At 41.0% G+C, this 13772-nt stretch overlaps 1 protein-coding gene across 5 annotated transcripts in view; it reads left to right on the top strand.

Moving 5' to 3' along the window:
* The first annotated feature begins 329 nt into the window (after positions 1 to 329).
* The window catches only part of UBAP2 (ubiquitin associated protein 2), a 125868-nt gene continuing 112425 nt past the window's right edge, over positions 330 to 13772 (top strand). For 4 of the 5 annotated variants that reach the window (XM_082656203.1, XM_082656202.1, XM_082656201.1 and 1 more), the window contains exon 1: positions 330 to 405. The gene's annotated coding sequence lies outside the window, so the exon portion shown is untranslated. Of the gene's footprint in view, positions 406 to 7853; positions 7920 to 13772 lie in introns of those variants that run through there. The other variant, XM_082656204.1, reaches the window with a different exon arrangement.

Genomic DNA, 13772 nt, shown 5'->3' with positions numbered 1-13772 from the left:
GGGGAGTGACCTGCGGTGCCTTGAGAGGTCATCACAGAGCGACAACGCTGCTCTTGTGGGCATCCTGGATGCTGTGGGTAGTACGTCCCTGATAACTCCGAGTATGAGAAACTCCGTTAAATCTCCCTTGTTGGCTCCATCCGCGTACCTCGCCGCCCCACCTCGGAGCTGTTGGCCTCGCCTGGTGGGCGTCGGGGGCGGCTAAACGAAGCGACGCCCTCTGTGGGCGGGCTGATGAGCCGCCGCAGCGAGCTAAGTGCAGCGGCCCCTCCTTCGCGCGTGACGTGGAGGTCACGTGACAGGTCGGACCGCCTCTGCCGCCGCCGCCGCTTTGTAAGAGGCACATTGGCAGGTAACGAACGGCGGCGGCGGCGGTGGGTCCCGAGTTCAGCGAGAGCAGCTGCGGTAATTGCCACCCTCTCTCTCTCTCTCCTTTCCCGTTCCAGGTCGCTGAGCGCTGCAGCTTGCGCTTCGTAGTCCTGGGTTCAGCTCTTCTTTCCTCCAGACTCCTTCATACTGCCCCAGCGCCCACCGTGAGGTCTGGCCGAACTTCCCTCGCCGGCTTCGTGCGTCCTCAGTTTGCCCAGGCCTGGGTGCTGTCCTTCCTCTCCCCCGCGGGTTGTCCTGTGCTCCTTCCTGCCTACCCGGATCCTTGGCGGCCCGGCTCCACCCAGCCCCAGGGGGCGCCTACCCCTCCCCCCCGTCGGGTTTCTGCCCTGGAGGGTGTGGTTTTCTCTCCCACCGTTGTCCCTCCCTGCCTGTCCGCTCGCGCTCCCGCGCCACGCTGTCGCTGACCACCTTTCCGCTTTCACGCCTGTCTCTAGTCCTGGGACTGGACATCTCAGAGCCCAACTTCTACACTCTCTAGCCTTTCCCGGCTACCCGGAGGCAAAGTTCAGTTCTGTTTCTCCTCATTCTGGAAGGCTTTGGTGTCGGACACTTGGGACTCAGTTTTCCTCCTCAGTCCTAGTTTCTGTAGTCTGGCTGTGTCACAGTTGTTCTTTAGCGTAGGTTTGAGAGGGGCTTTGTAATTAAAGCGCTCTCTTTTATAACATTATTCCAAATGTTATTTTTTAATTGGTGCATTGCATCTCAGTTTTCTTTGCCGTGGAATCGCTTTCCCACTCTGCTTTCCCACCTTTTCCCCTGGATTTTCAATCTAATTAGTTGTCCAGGCATTTCAGGTGCCATCACTAAACTCACCACTCTGGTCTTCGTTTATCCTTGTTCTCTCTAGGAGTTGATTCCATCATTATTCCTGTTATTTCTTGTTTGACATAGCCCTGTAGTTTACTTCCACCTCTGTTGGATATTGTTTCTACTTGTATCCGAGCTGTCTCCACCAGTATATAGGCTTACTTTCTTCTGCTCTTCTGTGCCCTAACAATTGAGAGCTGAGGTCTCCATAAGATATCCAAAGATCATCTTTTATTTGAAGGGCATATAATTCACTTTTCGGGTGAACCCAGTTATTTTATATTTTCTCTTCGATTATGATAGTAATTTTTTAAACCAAGGGGTATGTCAGTAGTTAGTGTGTTCCTCACTTTTCACCATGAATTGTACATTCGTAATTTTTAGTGTCAGTTTGTCTAACAAAAGTGGAAGGAAGGTGAACATAATACCTAAGCTCTCCTATATCCTGGGGATTGGGTGACTCGGGTGGTGTCTGTCTCAGGAAAGGGAATAAATTCCACTCTCCGGAGATGGTAGGGTCTTCCAGTGCACCAGCGTCTCTTACCTACCTGCAGAGCCCCTTGGTTAGGGCTATCCTCCCATTGCTGTGGAGCCTTCATTTATCATTAGGCAGAAGTGATTAGTTCTCCCCACACTACGTTTCTGCTCGCTTGCAATGTGTTCCTCCTGGTTTTTCCTCCTTAAGGCTAGTTCACATGTGTGGTGAGATTTTTCCCCCGCCCCTGTCCTCTTGCTTCCCACAGCTCTGATTTTCTCCACCTGCTTCCTTGTTGTTTCTGACCTTAGATAATTAAAACGATTGAGAGAAGGCAGGTTTTTGTTGTGATTGAAATATGACTGGAAGTGGTGCCATGGGAATGAGGCCATGGGAAAGGGTTGTGGTAGTTGCCCCTCCTGCCTATTTCCTGCTGCTCTGGTTTCCTCTGGCCTCTCTCTTTAAATGTGGGAGGGACCAGCAGTAGTCACGTGGAGCTGCCTTTAGAACCAGGCTGAAACAACAGTTAACACCTCTGCTTCCCTTTCCTCGTTAACTGGTGCAGCCTGTGCAGTGCTCACTAGGAGTGTCTCTTGGTATTAGCCTGAGTGACTTTTATTGTTTGGTGAGAAATGGTAGGAGAACATGGAGGAGAATGGGTTTATTTCAGTATCTGTGTTTTGATGGGAACTGGTTGCTCTCTCTACTCTCTTGAGTATAAACTACACATAGAGAGTATAAATCAGTCTTGAAGGTTTGAACTGGTCTGAAGTGAAGCCTTTACTTTTGAAGTGTTGATTCCTCAGTCCTTTTTTTTTTTAATGACAACTTAACTGTTAAGATTTTGTTGTTGTTGTTATAAGACACTTTTTTTGGGGGGGGGTAAGTGTATTATAGAGGATTAATGCCTGCTCAAAAGAAATGGTCTGCATAAATTCACAGACTGTGAAGTTCCTTTGCTTTTAAACAAATCTATCTTGTGAGGCAACCGGTAAGTCAGCAATTATCAGTTAGCTCTTAGTTGTTAATTTGAGTATATGGAGTGTCCTTTAAAAGCTAAATAGTGTGGCACTGTCGTGTTGACTGGTGAGATGGTGGATCTCTGATAGAGCTTAGAAGCAGCTGTTTTCTCTTTTTTTCCCCCAAAAGGAGAGTGGAGATATAACTTGAAGTAAGGCAAAGACAGGAAATATCACTTGGAAGCCTGTGGTAGGTTTTGAAATATTTTTGATCCAACTATCAAATAAGTGTTTAGGGATGGAGTCCTTTTTCTTTTTTAAGTCCAAAGACCAAATTAGTTGGGTTTGTTTTGACAATTATAATGCAAACTTTGTATGCTGAAATTTCCTATTTTTTTAAAAAATTTATTTTATTTTTTGGCCATGTCGCGCAGCATGTGGGATCTTAGTTCCCACACCAGGGATCAAACCTGCACCCCCTGCTGTGGAAGCGCAGAGTCTTAACCACTGGACCGCCAGGGAAGTCCCCCTCCTACCTTTTGTTTGTTTGTTTGTTTTCTTGACAGTGTTTCTTTCAAAGATGTGCCTCCTGTGCTTTTTTAAAGAAAGTTATTTTAGTTTTTTTAAAAAAAATATTTATTTATTTTTGTCTGCATTGGGTCTTCGTTGCTGCAGCGGGCTTTCTCTAGTTGTGGTGAGCAGGGGCTACTCTTTGTTGCGGTGAGCAGGCTTCTTATTGTGGTGGCTTCTCTTGTTGTGGAGCACGGGCTCTAGGCGAGTGGGCTCAGTAGTTGTGGCTCGCGGGCTCTAGAGTGCAGGCTCAGTAGTTGTGGCACACAGGCTTAGTTGCTTCGCGGCATGTGGGATCTTCCCGGACCAGGGCTCGAACCTGTGTCCCCTGCATTGGCAGGCGGATTCTTAACCACTGCACCACCAGGGAAGTCCCATTATTTTAGTTGTGAAAATTCTTGGCCTAGGTATTGAAGAACAGGTTCGTGAATTTCTGGCTGACATGGCATGTGTACTACAGTGAGTTTCAATTTTCAGAAAACTCATTTTCATACTGGAGTTATGAGCTCAATTAAATTGGAACCCAGTTAACTATTTGGAATTAATTTATGAAACAGGGCTTGGACTAAGGAATAGGTGTTTCATTTTAGACTAGGCAATGCTCTACTTTTAAAGATTGTTAGGAATGTATTGCTTGTTTTTCTTCGTTTGGAACTCTAAAAATAAAAGAACGTATATTTGATTAGGTCAGAAATTTCATTATGAGAATATTTTCAAGGATTTGTAGACTAGAGAATTTCATTTGGATTTAGACCTGTTGCTGTAACTTTGTTTCTTGTGTTATAATTAACTTTTTAAGTAAGATGTCACATAGGAACTTACTCATTTAAAATTATGTTGTACATACACAAGCCAGTAATACTTTATTTGGCCGTGTCACAGCCTGTGGGATCTTAGTTCCCCGATCGGGGATCGAACACGTGCCTTCTGCAGTGGAGGTGTGAAATCCTAACCACTGGACTGCCAGGGAATTCCCCCCAAAATACTTCAGTGCTTTAATATTTACTCAAAAATTTTTACCTGTCTTAATCTTCTCATCAAATCAGTCCTAGATATACCTAAGAAGACTTTTGGAAGCTCAGAGTTGCTTCTCTTTATTAATGTCTTTCTCTCTGTGCCTTCTTTAATTCTTTCCATTCCCATCCTCCTTTCTGTTTTCCTCTTATTTCTCTCTTTCCCTTGTTTTCTCTTTCTCTCTCTCTCTCTTTTTTTTTTGTTGCCTTCTTCTGTTCCTTCACCCCCCTACAAAAACACTCAAGTCTCAAGTGAGGAGGTTGTATTCCTTCTGACTTTCTTTGCCACCATAACATGCTGCTTCCCAAGCGAGCAGATGAAAACCTGAAATACCTTTGCAATCTCATGGGCTTGGGGAAGGTGTATAGTGCTGCCTGTATTGTGCATGTCTATGCAGCTGGAATGTGTGCTCTTTGAAGGGTGGGATTTTTCATTTGATAATAATATAATGTTTGTCATTGTCAGATCATAAGCAAGGGAATAAGTGGGCTTAAAAAATACAAGTTTAACTGAAATAGGGTCTGGGAAACAAGTGACTGGCTTTAGGATTGATTGACAAGCCTCACTTTAAGTTGTTTTCTATACCAAACCAGTTCCTCTCCCTCTCTTTTTTCAAGTTAATTTACAAATTTCCATTTTAAAGTTGGTTTTTGAGTCAGGCTGGCTGGCACTATTTTACATAAGAAAATATGTTTTAGAAAATTTGAAAAAAAAAGACTTAAAATGGTTTTAACATTTTAGTATAAATCCTTTTTTTCCCTACGTGAAGTATATACCTTTTAAAAAATGAGATTGTACTTTGCATACTTACTGATTTTTTATTGAAAAATATAGAATACACACCAAAGGAGGTATATGAGGTAGAAAAACACGTGTAGAGTTTTCAAAAACTAGTTAAATGACCAACCAAGAAATGGAACATTAATGCTACCTAAAATCCCCATCTCCTAGATGTTACTTTTTCTCTTTCCCAGGGGTTATCATTACCCTATATTTTGACCTTATTATTTTTTAAAATAATGTTTACTTGGTATGTATCCATAAACAATATATAGTTTAGTATTTCCCGTTTTCAATCTTGATCTAAATGGGATTGTATGATTTTCTGATACTTCTTTTGTATGTTTTAGATTCATCCACATTGATTCTTACAACTCTCCATCATTTTCAGTAGTGTGGTATTCCATTGTAAGGATATGCCACATCTTGTTCTATTGTGATGGATGTTCGTTTCATTTCCAGTTTTTTGCAATTACAAATTATACTCGTTCCCCTTGTGAACATTTGCACCCTACCTCAAAACAAGTATAGTAAACTAATTTGCTGAGACTATGTATAACTGAGAGTGGAATTTTTGGGTTGTGTGTGGGGTGTGTGTAACTTCACTAGGTAATCCCAAACTATTTTCCATAGTATTGTACAGTCGTTCTTAATTAGGCACCACATTTGAACCACAGAACACAGAAAGTTGAGTGACTATTTTCTCAGTTCTCTTGAGGATGTTCCATAGCTAGTATCATTCTAGACACCTACAGAAGAATTTAATTTGTACATACAATGGATACTATAGACATTAGAACTTAATTCTCAAGACCGAATGGGTAAGAGCTCCACATCCTTGCTAACATTTGGTAGTGATTTAATTTTTAGTTTTAGCCAATTCTAATGGGATGTTTTAGGTAGATCTTTTATGAACACCACACGGCTGGATTTTGCTTTTCAATACAGGCTGCCAACTGCTCTTTTAACTGGAGCATGGAGACCATTCATGTTTATGGTAATTATGGATGTTTTGGATATATTTCTGCCATACCTTTTTTAAAAAAAATTATTTATTTTTGGCTGCATTGGGTCTTTGTTGCTGCATGCGGGCTTTCTCTAGTTGCAGTGAGCTAGGGGTTACTCCTCATTGCAGTGTGCGGGCTTCTCATTGCGGTGTTTTCTCTTGTTGCGGAGCACAGGCTCTAGGTGTGTGGACTTCAGTAATTGTGGCATGTGGGCTCCGTAGTTGTGGTTCACGGTCTCTAGAGCACAGGCTCAGTAGTTGTGGCACAGGGGCTTAGTTGCTGCCCAGCATGTGGGATCTTCCTGGAGCAGGGATTGAACCTGTGTCCCCTGCACTGGCAGGTGGATTCTTAACCACTGCGCCACCAGGGAAGTCCTGCCATACGGTCTTATGCTTGCCTGGTGTTTATTGTTTCTCTGTCCTTTTGCAGTTTTAATTCTTTTTTCTGTTTGCTTTCCTCCAATTAAAAAGTTTTTTCAAATCTATAAAATCTGAAAGAGTATAATGTGTACCTTTTAAGTAGAGTTACTACTTAATATTTTGCCACATTGACTTTTTTTTTTTTTTTTTTTTTTGCTGTACGCGGGCCTCTCACTGTTGTGGTCTCTCTCGTTGCGGAGCACAGGCTCCGGACGCGCGGGCTCAGCGGCTGTGGCTCACGGGCCCAGCTGCTCTGCGGCATGTGGGATCTTCCCAGACCGGCATGTGGGATCTTCCCGGACCGGGGCACGAACCTGTGTCCCCTGCATCGGCAGGCGGACTCTCAACCACTGCGCCACCAGGGAAGCCCTACATTGACTTTTTTCTGTATATACTCCACACATTATCTTCTGTGGCTAAATGATTTGAAAGTAAAATGCAAACATCTTGACATTTATGCCTAAATATTTCCTTAGCAAGTGTCTCTTTACAACAAAAAGCTTCTCTTACAAACAGCCACAATAACATTATTACACCTAGGAAAGTGAATAATTATTTAAAATATAATGTATAATGTCAGTAAAAATCTGATATAAATCCACATTCAGATTTTCCCAGTTGTTCAGAAAATGTCTTTTATAACTCCCTATTCAATCAGGGTTTCTGATTTACCCTATTTAGGTATTGTCACTGAAGTACACTACTGAATGATAATCCATTTCTTTCTTTCTTTTTTTTTTAAAGCTTAGGCTAGTATTTTTAGTACTTATTTATTTTGGCTGCACCAGGTCTTAGCTGCGGGATCTTCGTTGCAGCATGCATGCGGGATCTAGTTCCCTGACCAGGGATTGAACCCAGGCCCCCTGTATTGGGAGCACAGAGTCTTACCCACTGGACCACCAGGGAAGTCCTGATAATCCATTTCTTAACTGATTATTTTCTCAATTATTTATCAGATGTAACTGCCAGTCAGATGATCTGATAAGCAAGAGGTAACTACTGCTGTTACTTAGTTAAGATAATTCTTGCAAATGTTAAGTAAATTGCAGTTTATTGTAGGATAAGTGTAATTTTCTTGGGCCATTGGAAGACTGAAAGTGTCCTATTACTCCTTTGCCCACCCCAAGTTTTGAAACACTGATGAAAGTTCCTTTTTGATGTGGGAATGAAGCTAAGCTATTACATTTATAAAAACTTTTTTAGATAGTATATTCTCATGATATTTTATTTCTCTGAAATGCTCAGAATGTAGGTTAATCCAAATTAGACCTGAATGACAGTTTTTTGTTGTTGTTAATGATATATGCTACTATACAGGTGTTTACTTGAACAAAGATTTATTGTTGCTACTTGTTAGCAACTGTTAGGTGCTAGGGATACAGATGAATAATGCACTGTCCCTGTTCTCTAGGTGCTTAATTCTAGTGGGAAGACAGTGCAGTTAGGAATGAGGATGCTGTTGGGAGTGACAGAGGAAAGCACTGCCAGTTGATTCCAGGTACTGGGCAAGTCTTCCTTGAGGTATTGGGAGTCTGAGCCTTACTTTTCCTGGGTTATTCCTGTAGGATCAATTATGGGCATATTCCTGAAGTTATAATTGTTTCTTTTGTTAAAACACTTGGAATGTTAAAACATTTTGAACGTTCAAAATTAAGTTTTATTGGAATTTGCTGTTATTTGGATTACCATATTATTGTTATCTTTTGTTTGGCCTTGACTTAGTAGTTTATTTGTGGCAACTAGTAAAAGAGAAACAAAGTTATTCTTAATGTAATTTAGTCACATTAAACATTTTCTTTGGGGCAGTTTTTTATTGTAACTTAATGAATGTCTCAATTTTTCCCCTCCAATCAAGATCTCATTTTATTTTGATGAGAAATTTCCTGGTATAATATCAGTTACTTGGTGAAATACTTCTTTGAATTGCTGAAGATCAGATGGCTTCTTAAAAAAATTCTTAGCTTATTTAGTACCTTTTTTTTAAAAAAAATAAATTTATATATTTATTTTTGGCTGCGTTGGGTCTTCGTTGCTGCACGCGGGCTTTCTCTAGTTGTGGCGAGCTGGGGCTCCTCTTTGTTGTGGTATGCAGGCTTCTCATTGCGGTGGCTTCTCTTGTAGAGCACGGGGCTCTAGGTGTGTAGGCTTCAGTAGTTGTGGCTTGCGGGCTCTAAAGCGCAGGCTCAGTAGTTGTGGCACATGGGCTTAGTTGTTCTGCGGCATGTGGGATCTTCCCGGACCAGGGCTCGAACCCACGTTCCCTGCATTGGCAGGCAGATTCCTAACCACTGCGCCACCAGGGAAGTCCCTATTTAGTACCTTTTTAATTCCTTGTGACTGGGTGTGCTAAGGTAATGGTGGAAAAAATACCCCTGTATATTACAGAACAATCCAGGTGTTGGTAACAGGAATAAAATCCTTGTTAGCTAAAGTAGACCATTTACTATTTTATTATCACAGAAGAACTTTCATTTTTTTAAAGGCAGTTTGAGCTGTTTAATTGTTCTAATGCTTATCTCACTTTATCAAAAGATCCTAGCTGTAATGGGATGTAACTAGCTTACCATGAATCAATTTATATACTCTGACGGTCTAGCCATCTGTAGGACAAAGAAATGACCAGGAAGCCTATAAAATTACACTAAGAACTCAAGCTGCTATTAAGTAGGGCTGTTTAGTATATCGTTAAGTGACCCTAAAACACCATGGAGTTATTATGGATGTCAAGTAAAGAGTAATTGCTGTTTACATTGAAGGACAGAAAATGAGAAAATGGGTGTTGGAGTGAGAGTTGGCCGTGGTGATAGTCGTACAGCTTCGTAAATTCTAAAAATCATTGACTTGTACACTTAAGAAGGGTGAACTACTCATTATACCACAGTAAAGTTATTTGAATTGTTTGAATAAATTGACAGTATTTTGAAATAGAATCAACAGAAAAGAAAGTGGTCAGTGTACATTAATCCGATAGTTGCTACCATTTATGGTAGCGATTAGGATCTAGGCTAAGCATCTGAGGTACATTATCTTCTTTGGTGCTCCTCACAGACTTGAGAAAGAGTAAAGTGGTCAAGGTTGCTTAATCTAGTAATTTTTGCGACTTCCAAGCCTGTGCTCCTAATCACAATACTGTACTACTTTACTTATGTGAAGTACTGCTATTGTGAATATAGCCAAGTGCTAGCTGGTAAGTCAAATAGTGTCCACATTTGTGGTACATAAGGCTGGGGTTTTGTACTGGATGGGGAATGAGGGATGGATATGCAAGTGGGGCCGTTGAACTCCTGTGCCTGGTTCCACTGGACTTAATTTCATTTTTATCTGTTTTATATGTTAGGGTTTAGTCACTGGTTTGGTTGGACTTGATTTCTGTGGTTTAAGAAACAAAAACAGCACACCTCCCTTTGCTTTAGTTTTTCATTCTGATTTTACTCGCTGTTCTAATCAGCGTGGTGAGCTGGCCTCTAAGCCCTCTGCCAATTTAGGTGCATCCTATGAGGAAGGTCAGGCACACAACACTGAGAAGTGGCAATTGATAGCACACCAGCACACCCTAAGAAGAGTGACAGGAAGCCTACAAAATTACACTTAAGAACTCAAGCTGCTATTAAGTAGGGCTGTTTAGTATATCGTTAAGTGACCCTAAAACACCATGGAGTTATTATGGATGTCAAATAAAGAGTAATTGCTGTTTACATTGAAGGACAGAAAATGAGAAAATGGGTGTCATGTTCAATATGCTGTTGAGAAAACATGTCTGTGGAGGTTGGAGGCAAAAAATAAAACAAAACAAAAAAACAGGTGCAATTTGGGAGAATGACAAGTGTAGGGATCAGAAAGGAATAAAGACCTTGTATTTATTTGTGATGGTTGGTGGTTTGTGAACAGAAGTTGATGGAGTTTAACAGTTAGCAGTAAGCAGTATTCTAAAAGATTAAACATTCCACTTTGACATCAGTTTCATAATTAAGATAGTTCAGACAGATAAATAAGGGTGTGACATTTCAGTGAAGTAGAGAAGAGGCAATTATTGATATTCTGGTTGATACAGATACCTTAGAAATTCTTAGAACCTTTGAGGCTTTAAGTACAGTGACCCTTAATTCAGGTACCTGTAGAAAGTTGATGGCAGAGAGAATGTAAAGGAAGGCATAGATTTAAGGCCTTAAATCCTTTATTACTTGAATATGGGTATAGGAAGAAATGGTGCACTAAAAGAATGGCTTAAAGGTTTTGAGCTTTGGAACACTTGAAAAATGCTGTTGGTTACTTGGAAAATTTTGGAAATCTTCAAATGAGGCAGTTTTGGATGAATTCCATTATAGGTGTAGCTATCTAATAGGCAGTTACCTGGAGGCTGAAGAGACAAAGTCTTTAGCTTTTGCTTTGAAGTTGGAGGTAATTATTGACGCCAGTAGGGCATAAAATTTCTGTGAGAAGAGAGAATGTGCTTAAGAATTGAACAATTTTGTTGTTTCAGGGGTGGGAGAAAGATGGGATGCCGCTTAGGATTTGAGAACAAAAGAACTAAGATGGTGTAGTGTCTTAAAAGCCAAGGGAAAAAGTTATACAATGTGTTGTATGCCAGAGACAGGTGAAAGAATGAGAACAAGAAAGATTCAACAATTATGTGGAGGTCAGTGGCGACCTGGGGAAATAGTATCTTTCCTTCTGTTGCAGTGGTAGGGTGGTGGAAAGCAGACTGAAAGTTAAGGAGTTGTTTAGTGAGGAAATGGAGGCAGTGAGTGTATTCTTTTTGAGAAATATCGCTTATGTAGTCATTGCTTACAATTACATGCAGTTTCCAAGAGTACATGGAAGGTAATTTTTCTAAGCCATTGTTTTTGAAATTAATCTGGATGTATAGAATAGTTGAACAGATTTTGATGCACATCCTTGTGAGAAGGAAAAGGGTATGGAATATTTTCTCAATGTAGTCGTAGGAGAGTTCCTTATTAAGGAATTTTGTATTTGGTTTGAATGAAAACTGAGCCTGGTGCATAAGTGACAGGTGTGGTAACATTTAAATGGATTGTGTGACTATGTTTTGATGGATACATTCTTCAGGTAACTGACATTTTTTAAAAAGTTGCTTTTGGCATGAGTGAAACAATAATAAGGATGCCATTAGAATAAAACAAATATGCTGTAAAAGAAAAAAAAAAAGCCAAGCAATTCAAGACTTTATATCTTGAATATATGAGGAAAGCTGAAGAACTGTAATGAAAAGCTGTGGGTGTGAAGTACTTAAAAAATCAGTGTTTATATTTTTGGCTTATGATATAGCTGTTTTCAAATAGCTTAATAATGGATATACTGAACCTTTTACATCAATTGTGAAATATTTGTGTATTTGTAACAATTGAGTGCCAAATGTTTAAATGATTTGTGCAGAGATGTGAAAAATGAGAGTACTTGAAATATTTTATCTGTCTTCAGTAAGAATTGAAGATTTGTAATGTAATATTGTAAATCAACTAAGCTTCAATTAAAAAAATAAAAAGAATTGAAGATTTGTAAAGTTTTGTCTGTTGTGAAAGTATAGTTGGGATTTAATCACTTTTGGCAGTAAAAGCGATTACTATGTGAGAGGGGTTAGCAGAGATGCCGCTTTGCCCCAAAACCAAAACAATAAATTAATGTGAGATAATGGATTAAAACTTTTAAGTGATTGGGAGTTGAACTAGGTAACATTTTGAGTGTTGTTGAATAGGGCTATTTCCTGAAGTTCTTTTCACATCTTGGGGAGTTTGGAGATTTTCCTGTGTTGAGTATTGTTATGGCTTTTCTGTGCTTGAAAATAAGAAGCAAGAGTTAAACTGATATTACAGTTTAAGATAATGTTTTAGCTTAGAGTATCAAGAATCAAAAATCTTTGATTCTTTAATTTTTTTTAAATTTTATTTTTGGCTGTGTCGGGTCTTCGTTGCAGCACGCGGGGTCTTTCATTGCGGCACGTGGGCGCTGTAGTTGTGGTGTGTGGGTTCCAGAGTGCGTGGGCTCTGCAATTGAGGCACGCCTGGGCTCAGTAGTTGTGGTGCAGGCTTAGTTGCCCCGCAGCATGTGGGATCTTAGTTCCCCAACCAGGGGTCAAACCCATGTCCCCTGCATTGGAAGGCGGATTCTTAATCACTGGACCACCAGGGAAATCCTGAAAATCTTTGATTCTTGATCTTTGTAACTGGTTCTGGTCAATATGACTTGACTAAAAGAAAGACTTGGCTTATTGAACTTGTATCCTCAAGATTGGTAAGGTAGATTAGCCTATAGCTCGACACCTTCCCCTTTCTTTCTTTTTTTTTTTTTTTAAATAAATTTATTTATTTTATTTATTTATTTTTGGCTGTGTTGGGTCTTCACTGCTGCACACGGGCTTTCTCTAGTTGCGGCTAGCGGGGGCTACTCTTGGTTGCAGTGCGCGGGCTTCTCATTGCTGTGGCTTCTCATTGCGGAGCACAGTCTCTAGGCATGCAGGCTTCAGTAGTTGTGGATCATGGGCTCTAGAGCGCAGGCTCAGTAGTTGGGGAGCACAGGCTTAGTTGCTCCGCAGCGTGTGGGATCTTCCTGGACCAGGGCTTGGACCCGTGTCCCCTGCATTGGCAGGTGGATTCTCAACCACTGCGCCACCAGGGAAGCCCCACCTTCCCCTTTCTGACTGGGTCTCAGGAAGAGGAAATAAATAACCCAAAGGGAGAAGGCGACTTCCTTGCTTATCCCCTTCCCTATGAAGGCCTTGGGACGGAGCAACTAGCAAGAAGTTAATCTTGCTCTGATGGATGTGGAGCTGGGAGGATGGTGGCAGAATGGGAGTGAGGGTGTGAAGGCAAAAAATTTACAAAAATATGTCTCAGTCTTCATCACAGACTAAGACTATTGGCATTACGTCTATCCTGTTCTAGTGACTCTGAGACTTCACTTGATTCTCGCGAGAGGATAGGTGGGGATAAATGCAGCTGAACATGGTTGTGGAAGAGCCAAGTCAAACTAAAGTTAGGGATAGGAGAATTTGAGATGGGAACATTCAGTTGGCGATTTATTACTCTTAGTTGTGGCATGCATGCAGGATCTAGTTCCCCGACCAGGGATTGAACCCGGGCCCCCTGCATTGGGAGCATGGAGTTTTACCCACTGGACCACCAGGGAAGTCTCTCTTTTTTCTTTTCTTTTCTGTTTTTTTTTTTTTTTTGGTGCTTGATAATAATGCATGCTAACATCAGTGAATCAGTGGTTGTCTCTTAATCATTCAAGCTACCATAGAACAACCTGGGGAAAATCAAGAAACATTGAGGGTTTACTCTGTGTAAGGCTTGGGTGGAAAGTCGTCTTGCCCCCACCCCCACCCCGCAAAGAC

Source organism: Grampus griseus, assembly GCF_964374135.1.
Source record: "Grampus griseus genome assembly, chromosome: 6".
Taxonomy (NCBI): Eukaryota; Metazoa; Chordata; class Mammalia; order Artiodactyla; family Delphinidae; genus Grampus; species Grampus griseus.
This window is presented reverse-complemented; position numbering and strand designations above follow the sequence as displayed.